The sequence below is a fragment of the Protopterus annectens genome, chromosome 2.part1 (genome assembly GCF_019279795.1).
Source record: "Protopterus annectens isolate FY-2018-M chromosome 2.part1, PAN1.0, whole genome shotgun sequence".
Taxonomy (NCBI): Eukaryota; Metazoa; Chordata; order Ceratodontiformes; family Protopteridae; genus Protopterus; species Protopterus annectens.
Genome location: NC_056729.1, coordinates 241936334 through 241948398, shown reverse-complemented (window position 1 = coordinate 241948398; position 12065 = coordinate 241936334).

Here is a 12065-nt window from a genome sequence, read left to right as displayed (position 1 = left end):
ATGGAGAAAGTCATTATGGCCCTGGGGACACAGGTAGATAGTAAACTCACCTTTGATGATCACATGGCCAAAGTGTTTAGACATTCCTTCAATGTAGCCCATCTAATGTCACCTAATGTAACCCACTTTGTATAGTCTGATGATGTCACCATCCTACAAATATACCTGTGGAAAGAGTAATGCCCAGTAATGTATATATAGAGCGTTGTGTTAATGCGTATTCCTCTAGTATCATGAAGTAATTAGGTAGGAGTTTGAATCCTGCACTGGACAACTGTGTGTTTGTGTGTGGTCTCCTTGGGAAGAAGCAACCTTTTAGGAGAGTAGTAAAACACCTCAAAAGCAGTAAACTAACCTTTGCCAAGTCTGATGATGTCACCATCCTACAAATATACCTGTGGAAAAAAGAGCTCCCAATAATGTGTATCACGCATCGTGTTAATGAGTACTCTTGTAGTATCATGAAGTAGTTAGATAGGGGGTTGAATCCTGCACTGGATAACTGTGTGTGGAGCAACCTTTTAGGAGAGTAGTAAGAGACCTCAAAAGCAGTAAACTAACCTTTGTCAAGTCTGATGATGTCACCATCCTACAAATATACCTGAGGAAAAAAGAACTTCCAGTAATGTGTATGGTGTATTGTGTTAATGCATATTCCTGTAATATCATGAAGTAGTTTGGGAGGGGTTTGAATCCTGCACTGGACAATTGTGTGTGGTCTCCTTGGAAAGGAGTACTCTTTTAAGAGAGTAGTAGGAGACCTCAAAAGCGGTAAACTAACCTTTGTCAAGTCTGATGATGTCACCATCCTACAAATATACCTGTGGAAACAAGAACTACCAATAATTTGTGTAGCGTGTTGTGTTAATGCATACTCCTATAATATCTTGAAGTAATTAGGTAGGGGTTTGAATCCTGCACTGGATAACTGTGTGTGTGTGGTCTCCTTGGGAAGGAGCAATCTTTTAGGAGAGTAGTAAGAGACCTCAAAAGCGGTAAACTAACCTTTGTCAAGTCTGATGATGTCACCATCCTACAAATATACCTGTGGAAAAGAAAATTCCCAGTAATGTGTATAGAGCGTCATGTTAATGCGTATTTCTCTAGAATCATGAAGTAGTTAGATAGGGGTTTAAATCCTGCACTTGGTGCGTGTGTGGTGTATGTGTCTGGCACTGTTGGTCAATGTGTTGTGGGTTTTGCTTTTACTACTGTATGACACATCAGTATGCACTGCACATGTGAGATAGCTGTGTGGCAAATACATATACGTACATGTTACCTCAATTATTGCATGTGTGGGAACCCTGCTTTCTCCAAGAACACAGCTGTCATCTTTGCCAGACTGCGCTGCTGCTTCCCAGACCTTAGGTCACATCTGTATGCTTGTGACAATGCCAGCCACTGCAGTGATCCATGGCCTAGGTCATCTGTGTGACACAACTCATTACGGTTCCTATTGGAATGTGTGAGTGAGGGTTTATGGCCAAGGTATATGTCAGAGATGTTCAAACGCAGCAAAGTCTGTCAGTGATGACTATTCATAAAGTACAGTTTTGTACCTACCATAAATGTAGATGTCCGATAGGTATGCATCTGCAGTCCTTACATATGGGTTGTCCTGCCTCAGGCAGCCCTTCGGTCGGCTGGGTCTGGGTCCAGAGTCAGCTGATGTCGCCCTTTCCCCGTCAGAGCGCCTGGGGTATAAAAGTGCCAGCCGACGCCATCTTCCTCAGTTTTTCTTGCCCCAGATGCCAGGTGCCCTCTAATGAAGGCTAAATTTGGAGAGATGCAAAAAATTCCAAACATGCACAGTAATATATATATATATATATATATATATATATATATATATATATATATATATATATATATATATATATATAACAAATACACCATAATAGATAACCCCAGCTAGCTAGAAAGAGGGATAAATACTCAAGGAATACCACAGAGGGATAGGAGGGAGGGAAATCCTGACTGCAGATGCATACCTATCAGACATCTACATTTATGGTAGGTACAAAACTGTACTATGTCCTTCAAGGATGCATCTGTAGTCCTTACATATGGGTAGAATACCATAGCCAAGCTGGGGGTGGTAGGACCTAAGAAAAGGATGGAGTAGCTAAAATGCCCTGCAGGACTGCAGTAGCAAAGCCTGCTCTGGATCTGGAATATAATGGTAAGTTTTAATGCTTGGAGAATGTATGCACGGAGCTCCATGTAGCAGCTTCTAAGATGTCCTTTGTAGCCACCCCTCTTAAGAAGGCTGTGGAGGTGGCTGTGGCTCTGGTGGTAGAGTTAATTTTTCCAACATGAAGTTAAGGTCCCATGTAGGCACTGGTGGTTTCCTTGGAGGGTTGATGTTTTTTATCCCTCTTAGGAACTGCTTTAGCAGCAGATGAGAAAATACAGGTGGATCAGCTGAAATGGCTGAAGCATGAATTTTTATGGAAGAGTAAGAGAGGCCATTATGAAGCATTTCTGCCAAGTATTCCAGGATATGTGGAATGCTCATTACTGTCGGATCTTGGCCCTTTGTGGAGTTCCAAGTGCGAAATCCTTTCCATTTTGCTGAATATGCCTTTCTTGTGGAAGGTCGCCGAGCTTCCTTGATGATATCCTTTACCCTTTTGGATAGTTTATCCAGGCGAGGAGTCAAGGTATTTTCCAGGCTGACAGCTGCAAGGTTTTTAGGCTGGAGTGCAGAGTTTTGTAATTGTGCTACGTCAGAAGAAGTGGCCATTGTGGTAGGGGCCATGGTTTCGTGCGTGACAAGCTCCTTAACAGTGGGTACCAGTGTTGTCTTGGCCAGTCCGGAGCTATCAGAATCACTTTTGGTTGTTCTGTCCTGATCTTCAGTAAGACCTTGGTCATTAACGGAAGAGGTGGAAATGCATATACTGTTAGAGCATTCCAGCTGAAGGAGAGAGAGTCCACTTTCCATGCTTGTGGGTGGTATGTCCTTGTGCAGAATTTCTTCAGTTGATGGTTGTGGTGGGAGGCAAAAAGATCTATGTCCGGCCTTCCCCATGATTGTGTTATTTGAAGAAAGGTGTCTGGGTGCAGCATCCATTCGTGTGGATCTATGATGTTTCTGCTCAGGCTGTCCGCCAGTACATTGTCTTTTCCTGGTACAAACTGGGATTGCAGCTCTATATTTAGTTTTAGAGAAAGTTCCCAAAGATTCATTGCCAGCCTGCAAAGAGGGTAAGAATGGGTACTTCCTTGCTTGTTTATGTACCACATAACTGTGGTATTGTCTGTCTTTATTAGGAGGTGGCCTTGATGTAGGAAGTGCTTGAAGGCCTCGATTGAATGTATCACTGCCAGCATTTCCTTTTGGTTTATGTGCAGGCGAAATTCTGTTTGTGTCCATTGTCCATGAATGCATCTGCCCTCCATGTGCACTCCCCATCCATGGTCTGAGGCGTCCGTGGTAATGGTTTGACTGATATTTGGTTTGCTGAAAGGCAGACCCATGTTTGACTGGCTTGCTTGAGCCCACCACAGAAATTCCTTTTGAAGGCATGGAATGAGGGGGATCAAAGCTTCTAGGCTGTGACTGTGTTGAGACCATAGACTCCTTAGGTACCATTGTAGTTTCCTCATATGCAGCCTTGCTTGTGGAATCAGAAGAATGCAAGATGCCATGAAACACAGGGCCTGCAGTATTTTCCTTGCACTCAGTTGGGTTTGCTTTGTCAGGTTTCTGAAATAATCTGGTAGTTGTTCTTGTTTTTTCTTCTGTGAGAAAAGCCATTTGGGTGGTTTTATCTAGTTTTGCACCCAGAAAAATTATTCTTTGGGATGGAACAAGTCTTGATTTTCGAATGTTGACTGTGTATCCCAAAGCCTGAAGTAGGCGGATGGCATAATTCAAGTGTTTTACCAATGTTTGTTGGCTGTCCACTTGTATAAGGCAGTCGTCCAGGTATGGGTATATTTGAATCCCCTGAAGTCTGCAATGTGCAATTACTGATGCCAGGCATTTCGTGAATACTCTGGGCACAGTAGATAAGCCAAAGGGCAATGCTGAGAATTGATAATGCTCTGAGCCTGCAAGAAATCTGAGGTGTCTTCTGCAACTTTGTCTGATAGGGACATGCAGGTATGCCTCCTTGAGGTCTAGAGTCACCAGCCAGGACCCCTTGCCCAGCATGGGAAGGAGTTGCTGTAAGGTCAGCATTTTGAATTTTGGCACAATGTGGTAAGTATTTAGTGCGGACAAGTCCAGAATAGGCCTCCATTGCTTTTCTTTTCTTGGCACAAGAAATCGTCTGGAATAAAATCCTTGACCTTGTTCTATGAGAGGAACCTTTTCTATTGCTTTCATTTGCAGTAGTTTGGAAATTTACTTGAAAGCCTCTGTCCTTTGATTCGGTGGCAGATTTGGCATGGCTTGTCTTTTTGGTAATGTATGAAAATGGAATCTGTATCCTTTGTCTATTATTTGCAGTATCCATTTGTCCTTTGTAATAATGTGCCAATTTTTTGAGAATAAAGATAGCTTTCCGCCCAAAGGTGCTTCCAATTGAGCCCTGGTTGGTGGGGTCAGAGTCAAGTCATTGAGTTTGTCCTTGTGCAGCAGGTGTAGGTCCTGCACTACCTCTTTGGTTGGGAGGCTGCCATTGACGTCCTCTGTAGGAGCCTCTAGCTTACCCTCTACCTCTGGCATGCCTATTTTTGCCTCTTTGAAATCTGTCTGTGTCTGGAAAGGACCAATTCTTAGAAGGCCAATTTCTGCTGAATCTTGGTGGTTGGACCTGGAGAAAATCTTTGACTGTCTGTACTGACTTAGCCTTTTCCTCAAATTTCTTTAAGACCTCTTGAGCCGTGGAACCAAATAACTTTTGTTTTTCCAGGGGTGCATCCAGAAGCTTTGCCTTAACATGATCTGGCAGAGTTTGTTCCTTCAGCCAAGCATGCCTACGTATGACTGCACCTGTCATTGCTGACCTACATGAAGCTTCCAATGCATCATAACCACACTGTAAAAAATGGTTGCTAACCTGCTGGGAGTTATGCACCAGATCCTGAAGTGCCTTGCGATCTAGGGGTTCAGGTGAGGTTAGTTTTTTATGCAATTCATCTAACAGATATTCTTGATACTGTATCATATGGAATTGACAATTCAATGCTCTCATAGAAAGAGTGGAAGAAGTGCACACTTTTTTACCCCATCTCTCTAAGGCCCTGGATTCCCTTTCAGAAGGAAGTGGGTTCATAGTAGTGGAGGATGCAACCCCTTTAGGCCCCTGGGAAATAGTTTCTGGGTCAGCTGAGTGGCCCTTGTAAAGGAATAGATGTGTGTCCGGGACCCTGTAGTACCTGTCGGGTTTGACAGGAGGCAGAGGGAGGGAGTCTGGGGAAATACTAGACTCGGAGTACACATCCTCTATGACATTTAAAACAGGAGGAATAGCCAAAGGTCTATGCTGAGGCAAATGCAAAAAAGTCCTTAACCTTTTCCTGGAATCAGAGAATTCCTGGCCTTGCCACTTAAAATGCTCTCTCATGGAGTGAAGGGCCACCCCAAAGGACAACTCTTCAGGGGGGAGGCCGAGGGAATAGATTCCTCTGCATCAGAATCCTCGTAGGCCGGAAAGGCCTCCTCCTGGTAATCTGAAAGGGCAGAGTCATCTGAGGCCTCATCAGAGGACTGGGGATCTGTCTGCTCAACCCTGGGCCTTTTGCCTGGAGGAGGTTGAGAACCCCTGATGGGTGTGGCTGAGAGCCCCTGATTAAGGAGATAAGGTCCTCAGCTAAGCTTAAAATTTGTGAACCTGTAGAGGATCCCTGAGGAGTAGCCTTGGGAGGGAGAGATTTTGGCTGTTTAGCAGCTTTAGCACGAGTAAAGGCCTTAATGGAGATGGATACAGGAGGCCTGGCTGCCCCACGTGCTGGGGTAGTTTTATCCACAGGAATGGTGTCGGATTTCTCCAGAGCACCGGATTCAGAAGGTAATTCTAAGACTGACCCAGCTGTGCGGTGTCGTCTGTCGGAATCGGTAAAGATTTGGTTTCAGCAGAGACCGAGACACTAGTGGTAGGCCTGGGCGTGGAGTCAGCCGGAACCGCAGACCGCGTGTTTCGGTCCTTCTCCTTACGTTTTTTGGGTAAATGAGCTGTCGGAAGCTCCGACAGCATTTTATAACAGTAAATTTGCCCAAAGAATTCCTCTGCAAACTCTGCCCGACGCCTAAGAGTGCGTCTATTGAAGGAAGCACAGGCTGTACAGGCTGAGACGTCGTGGTCTGGGCCTAGGCAAGGTAAACAGTAAGAGTGGAAATCCTTATGAGGTATTTGTTTCCCACATTTTAAACAATTATTAACTTTAACCGTTTGATCTGACATCGGCTGAGGCAAGAAAGAGTCCCCAACGGGGTACTTAGCTTTTTTGAAGGCTTCGGTAGCTGAAATCACAGGAGCTGGCCGACCGGCACTTGCGAACTGCTTCTGCTTCGGGCACCGCGTGGCAAGAAAGACTGAGGAAGATGGCGTCAGCTGGCGCTTTTATACCCCAGGCACTCTGACGTCGGGGAAAGGTCGACATCAGCCGACACCGGACCCAGACTTTGGAATCCGGCCGACCGAAGGGCTGCCTGAGGCAGGACAACCCATATGTAAGGACTGCAGATGCATCCTTGAAGGACATCAGGTGTACAACAACCTTTGTGGATATGCATGCAGACTCCTTATTGCTTATGTGATCCACTGAGGGATTTCAAAATACCGTTGGAAATGTGGTTAACAAAGGAGAGATGACATAACACTTGGTTGCATGTACACATCGGTACCTGTTCATCATGCTGGTGGCTACTACCTATGTGGTACTGTGGGGATAATATGTTCCATAAAGGTGGATGACTATGCTTAGTTTGGCTTATAGCTTTACAGCATGGGTTTGACAACAGGCATCTGTCTGTATGATACCCTTGTGGAGGATGTGTGTGTCATCTGGAGAATGCATTATAGGCCACAGTATGCATTACCAAATGTGGATGGATATATCCCTACTGTGTTTGCTTGTACCTAAGAGAGCTATATGCCAAACAGGAGTGATGTCAGTAATTGGTGCAGGTGAATACCAGTGATTACTGGCATAGTATAGTACCTGAAGGATCCAAATGATGCTGTGTGTCGGTTGCCAAGACATCATCTAATGATTGGTTATGGTCAGGCTGTTGAAGTGATGTATACTACCAGAATGCAAAACAATGACAGATAGTAAAAGTATCATCCACAGCACATGTGTAGTCAGGTTCCGAAATGTGTGTAGTACAATGTATACTGGCCACCAATAGAAAAGTACAGTTTTGTACCTACCATAAATGTAGATGTTCGAGGATCCACATTGCTGCAGTCCTAACTATTGGGTAGTCCGCTGTCCCAGTCGGCCCGAATACCAAAGTATATGGCTGACGTCGGTCAAGGCGCATTAGACTGACGTCAGTACGTCAGGGTACTAATGCGCATGACCGACGTCATATCCTCAGTCTTTTCTTGCCCCAGATGTCAGAAGACCCTAAAAAGACAAGGCCAAAACCAAAAACTCCAAACATTCCTGCACCAAAAATATGTACAATACATACAAAATTACCAGAGTATAACCTCACCTACACCACCACCCCTAAACACAGAGGGGAAGGAGGGAGGGTAAATTGGACTGCAGCAATGTGGATCCTCGAACATCTACATTTATGGTAGGTACAAAACTGTACTATGTTCTTCATTCCACATTGCTGCAGTCCTAACTACTGGGTAGAATCCCAAAGCAGAGGTAAGGGAGGCTGGCAAATCATAAGGAAGCAGGAGCTGACAACATGCCTTGCAAAATAGCTGTGGCAAAACCAGCCCTAGATTTAGAGTAGAGAGGAAGGTGATAATGCTTAGAGAAAGTATGCACTGAACTCCAAGTAGCTGCCTCCAAAATATCCTTAGTTGCCACCCCCCTTAGAAATGCTGTTGAAGTGGCAGTAGCCCTAGTGGAATGAGGCCTAATCCCAGCTGGAATCTCCTTGCCATGATGGGAATAACAAAATGCAATGCAAAACCCAATCCACCTAGAAATAGTTTGTTTTGACACAGGCTTGCCCTGAGAACTCAAAGCAAAAGAAACAAACAACTGCTGAGACTGCCTAAAATCCTTAGTCCTGCTTAAATAATAACGCAATTGCCTGTGCACATCTAAAGTATGCAAAATCTTTTCCCCTTTATTTTGGGGATCTGCATAAAAAGTAGGCAAATGAATAGTTTGGTTTAAAGCCACACTAGAAACCACCTTAGGCATAAAGGAAGGATTAGTACGTAATGATACCCTATCCTTATGGAAAATCAAAAAAGGCTCAACCGCCATAAGGGCCTGCAAATCAGAAACCCATCTTGCAGAAGTAATGGCCAACAAAAAAGCAGTCTTCCATGACAAGTATTTCAATTCAGCAGTAGCCGCAGGCTCAAAAGGTTGTAGAGTAAGTTTCTCCAAAACAAAATTGAGATCCCAAGCAGGAGTAGGAGCTCTACGTGGGGGTCTTATATTCTTTGCCCCTCTAAGAAATTGCTTGAACAAAGGATGCGAAAACAATGGTGGGTCACAATCATAGTGAGCTGAAATTGCTGCAGCATGAATCTTAATGGAAGAGAAAGACAAACCCTTGTCCAATAACTCAGTAAGATATTGAAGAGCCACACTCAAATTAGGCTCAGAAATCTCCAAATTGTTTGCTGCACTCCAAAATAAAAATCTCTTCCATTTTTCTGCGTACACTTTCCTTGTACTAGGTCTTCTGGCTTCCATAATCACATTTAAAACTTGTTGAGGAAGTTGAGACCTGCTGTGTTTCAAAACAGAATATGCCAGGCTGTTAGATGAAGAGAGTGAAGCTTGACATTGAGCAGGTGACCGTCCCTCTGAGACAACAGGTGTGGAAGCAAAGGTAAAGGCCATGGAGGCTTCCTTACCAGACTCCTCAGTAATGGGTACCAGTGTTGCCGAGGCCAATCTGGAGCTATTAAAATCATCCTTGGCTTGTCTTGTCTGACCTTTAGGAGCACCTTTGGGAGAAGAGGCAGAGGTGGAAAGGCATACACATGAAGATTTTTCCAACTGAAAGAAAGAGCATCCACTTTCCAAGCTGTGTGATGAAACCTCTTTGTGCAAAACTTTGGCAGCTGGTGGTTTAGTGGAGAAGCGAACAGATCTATGTCTGGAGTTCCCCATGACACTGTCAATTTTAGAAATACATGAAGATCCAGTTTCCACTCGTGGGGATCCATGATTTGTCTGCTTAACACATCTGCTAAGGAGTTCTGTGCTCCCCGCAGAAACCTTGCCTGAAGAGTTAGTTGCAAGCTGAGCGCAGTCTCCCATAAAATCATTGCTTGCCTGCACAACGGGTAAGAATGTGTTCCCCCTTGTTTGTTGATGTACCACATGACAGTTGTGTTGTCTGTTAGAATCAACACCTGCCCTGGAAGAAGTAACTCCTTGAAAGCCATTAATGTAAACTGGACTGCTAACATCTCTTTCATGTTGATATGTAGATGCTGTAGTCTGGCAGGCCACTTGTCTTGTATCCACTTTCCATTTAGATGAGCTCCCAAGCAATGTCTGAGGCATCTGTCGTTAGAATCTGACTGCCTCTGGCCGGGTCACAGAGAGTCCCTTGTTTAGGTGACATTCCTGAGCCCACCACAAAAATTCCTTTTGAATGCAAGGTATTATTTGAATGACAGTGTCCAAATCCTGGCAGTGCTGTGTCCATACATTTTGAGATACCATTGCAGCTTCCTCATATGCAGTTTGGCATTGGGAAGCACCAGAATACAAGATGCCATGAACCCTAAGGCTTGAAGGACTGTCCTTGCAGTCAGCCCGGACTGAAGAGATAGTTGATGGAAGTAACTGGAAAGATTCTTTTGTTTGTCCGGGGTTAAAAAGGCCATCTGGGCTGCTGTATTCAGTCTCACACCCAGAAAGCACATGTCTTGAGAGGGTACTAGACTGGACTTTATTTCGTTCACAGAATACCCTAGGCATCTTAGCACTGCTATCACAAATTCCAAATGCATTAAAAGGTCTTCCTTTTCTTGAGCCAGAATCAGGCAGTCGTCCAAGTAAGGATAGATTTGAATTCCTTTTAGCCTGAAGTAAGCTATCACTGGAGCCAGAACCTTTGTGAATACTCTGGGCGCAGTAGATAAGCCAAAGGGCAATGCAGAGAACTGATAATGAGAATTTCCAGCTCGAAAACGCAGATACTTCCTGCAACTTAGTCTGATAGGCACATGAAGGTAAGCTTCCTTGAGATCTAAAGTTACCATCCAGTGATCTTTGCCCAGCAGAGGTAAAAGCTGTTGTAACGTCAACATTTTGAACTTGGGAATGTCCAGATAAGTGTTGAGGATAGATAAATCCAAAATTGGTCTCCATGTGTTCCCCTTCTTTGGTACTAGGAACAGGCGAGAGTAAAATCCTAGGCCCCTTTCTGGCACAGGAACTGGCTGAATGGCCCCTATTTGGAGCAACAGAGAAATTTGCTTGTGAGCCTCTTTTCTTTGTAGAGGAGGAATGTCTGGCATGCCTTTGAAAGGAGGCAAGGCATGGAAATAAAACCTGTAACCGTGGTGAATGATATCCAAAACCCATCTGTCTTGGGTAATTAAATCCCAATTTTCTTTGAAAAGAGCCAGCCTTCCTCCCAAAGGTGCTGCCAGGCGAGAATGTACTGGCAGCTGAAAGGTAGGTCATTGGGTCTGTTTACGAAAGGAATGACCCTGCCCTCACCAGAAGACTGGGCAGGTGAACTGCCTGTTCTAGGCCTAAAAGAACCTTGAGCTCTGCCCCTACCACGTCTAGACCTACCCCTAGACTGGGAATCATAAGCAGGATATGTCCATCCCTTAGTAGGCCAATTTCTACTAAACTGGAGGCTGAACCTGCAAAAAATCCTTAACAGTTTGCATAGACTTAGCCTTGTCCTCCATTTTCTTTAAAACTGCTTCCACAGGCGAACCAAACAACACATCAGGCTGTAAAGGAGCATCCAAAATCCTTGTTTTAACATGCTCAGCTAAATTCTGATCCCTCAACCAGGCGTGCCTGCGAAGAACAGAACCAGTGGCAGCCACCCTCGAGGAGGCCTGCACAGCATCAAAACCACACTGCAAGGAATGCTTACCCACCTGTTCAGACACATGAACTAAATCCTGCAACTCTTTACACTCAATACCTTCTGCCAGAGCATCCACCTTAGACTTCAATTGTGAAAGGAGATAATTCTGATATTTTAACATGTGAAACTGACAATTCAACGCCCTCATGGCTAAAGTGGAAGAAGTATACACTTTCTTTCCCCATCTATCCAAAGCCCTTGCCTCTTTATCAGGAGGAACAGGATTTTTAACAACAGAGGCCTTCACACCTTTAGGCCCCTGAGACAGTTTCGGGTCTGCCCTAGGACTCTTAAAAAGATACTTATGAGCTTCAGGCACCCTATAGTACCTATCCGGTTTAACTGGGGCAGGAGGCAAAGAATCAGGATTCAGGGAAGCCTCTGCGAAAACATCTTCCACCACATTCAGAACAGGAGGTATAGCCAAAGGCCTATGCTGGGGTAAAAACAAGAATTCCCTAAGCCTCTTCCTGGAATCAGAGAAATCTTGACCTTCCCATTTAAAATGCTCCCTCATGGAATGCAGAGTCTCTGAAAATGAAAAATCCTCAGGAGGAGAAGCTGAAGGAGTAGAATCATCCACATCAGAATCAGAATAAGGAGGGTACTCCTGCAAGTCTTCAGAAGACTCAGAAGCCTCGAACATTGCTCAAAACTCTCAAACTCAGGTTCCACCCTAGGCCTCTTATCAGGAGGGGCATAGAACCTCTAATCATAGTAATCAAATCCTCTGCCATTTTAAGCATATGTTTCTTAGGCAAAGACCCTGAAGCACTAGGAGAAACCCCCACAGAAGCTAAACTTGGCCTGCCTCTCAAAGAAGCCTTGGAAACAGAAGGAGGCTCTAACCACCTTAGGAAGAGAGGAAGAACAGCCACCTGAGAAGCCC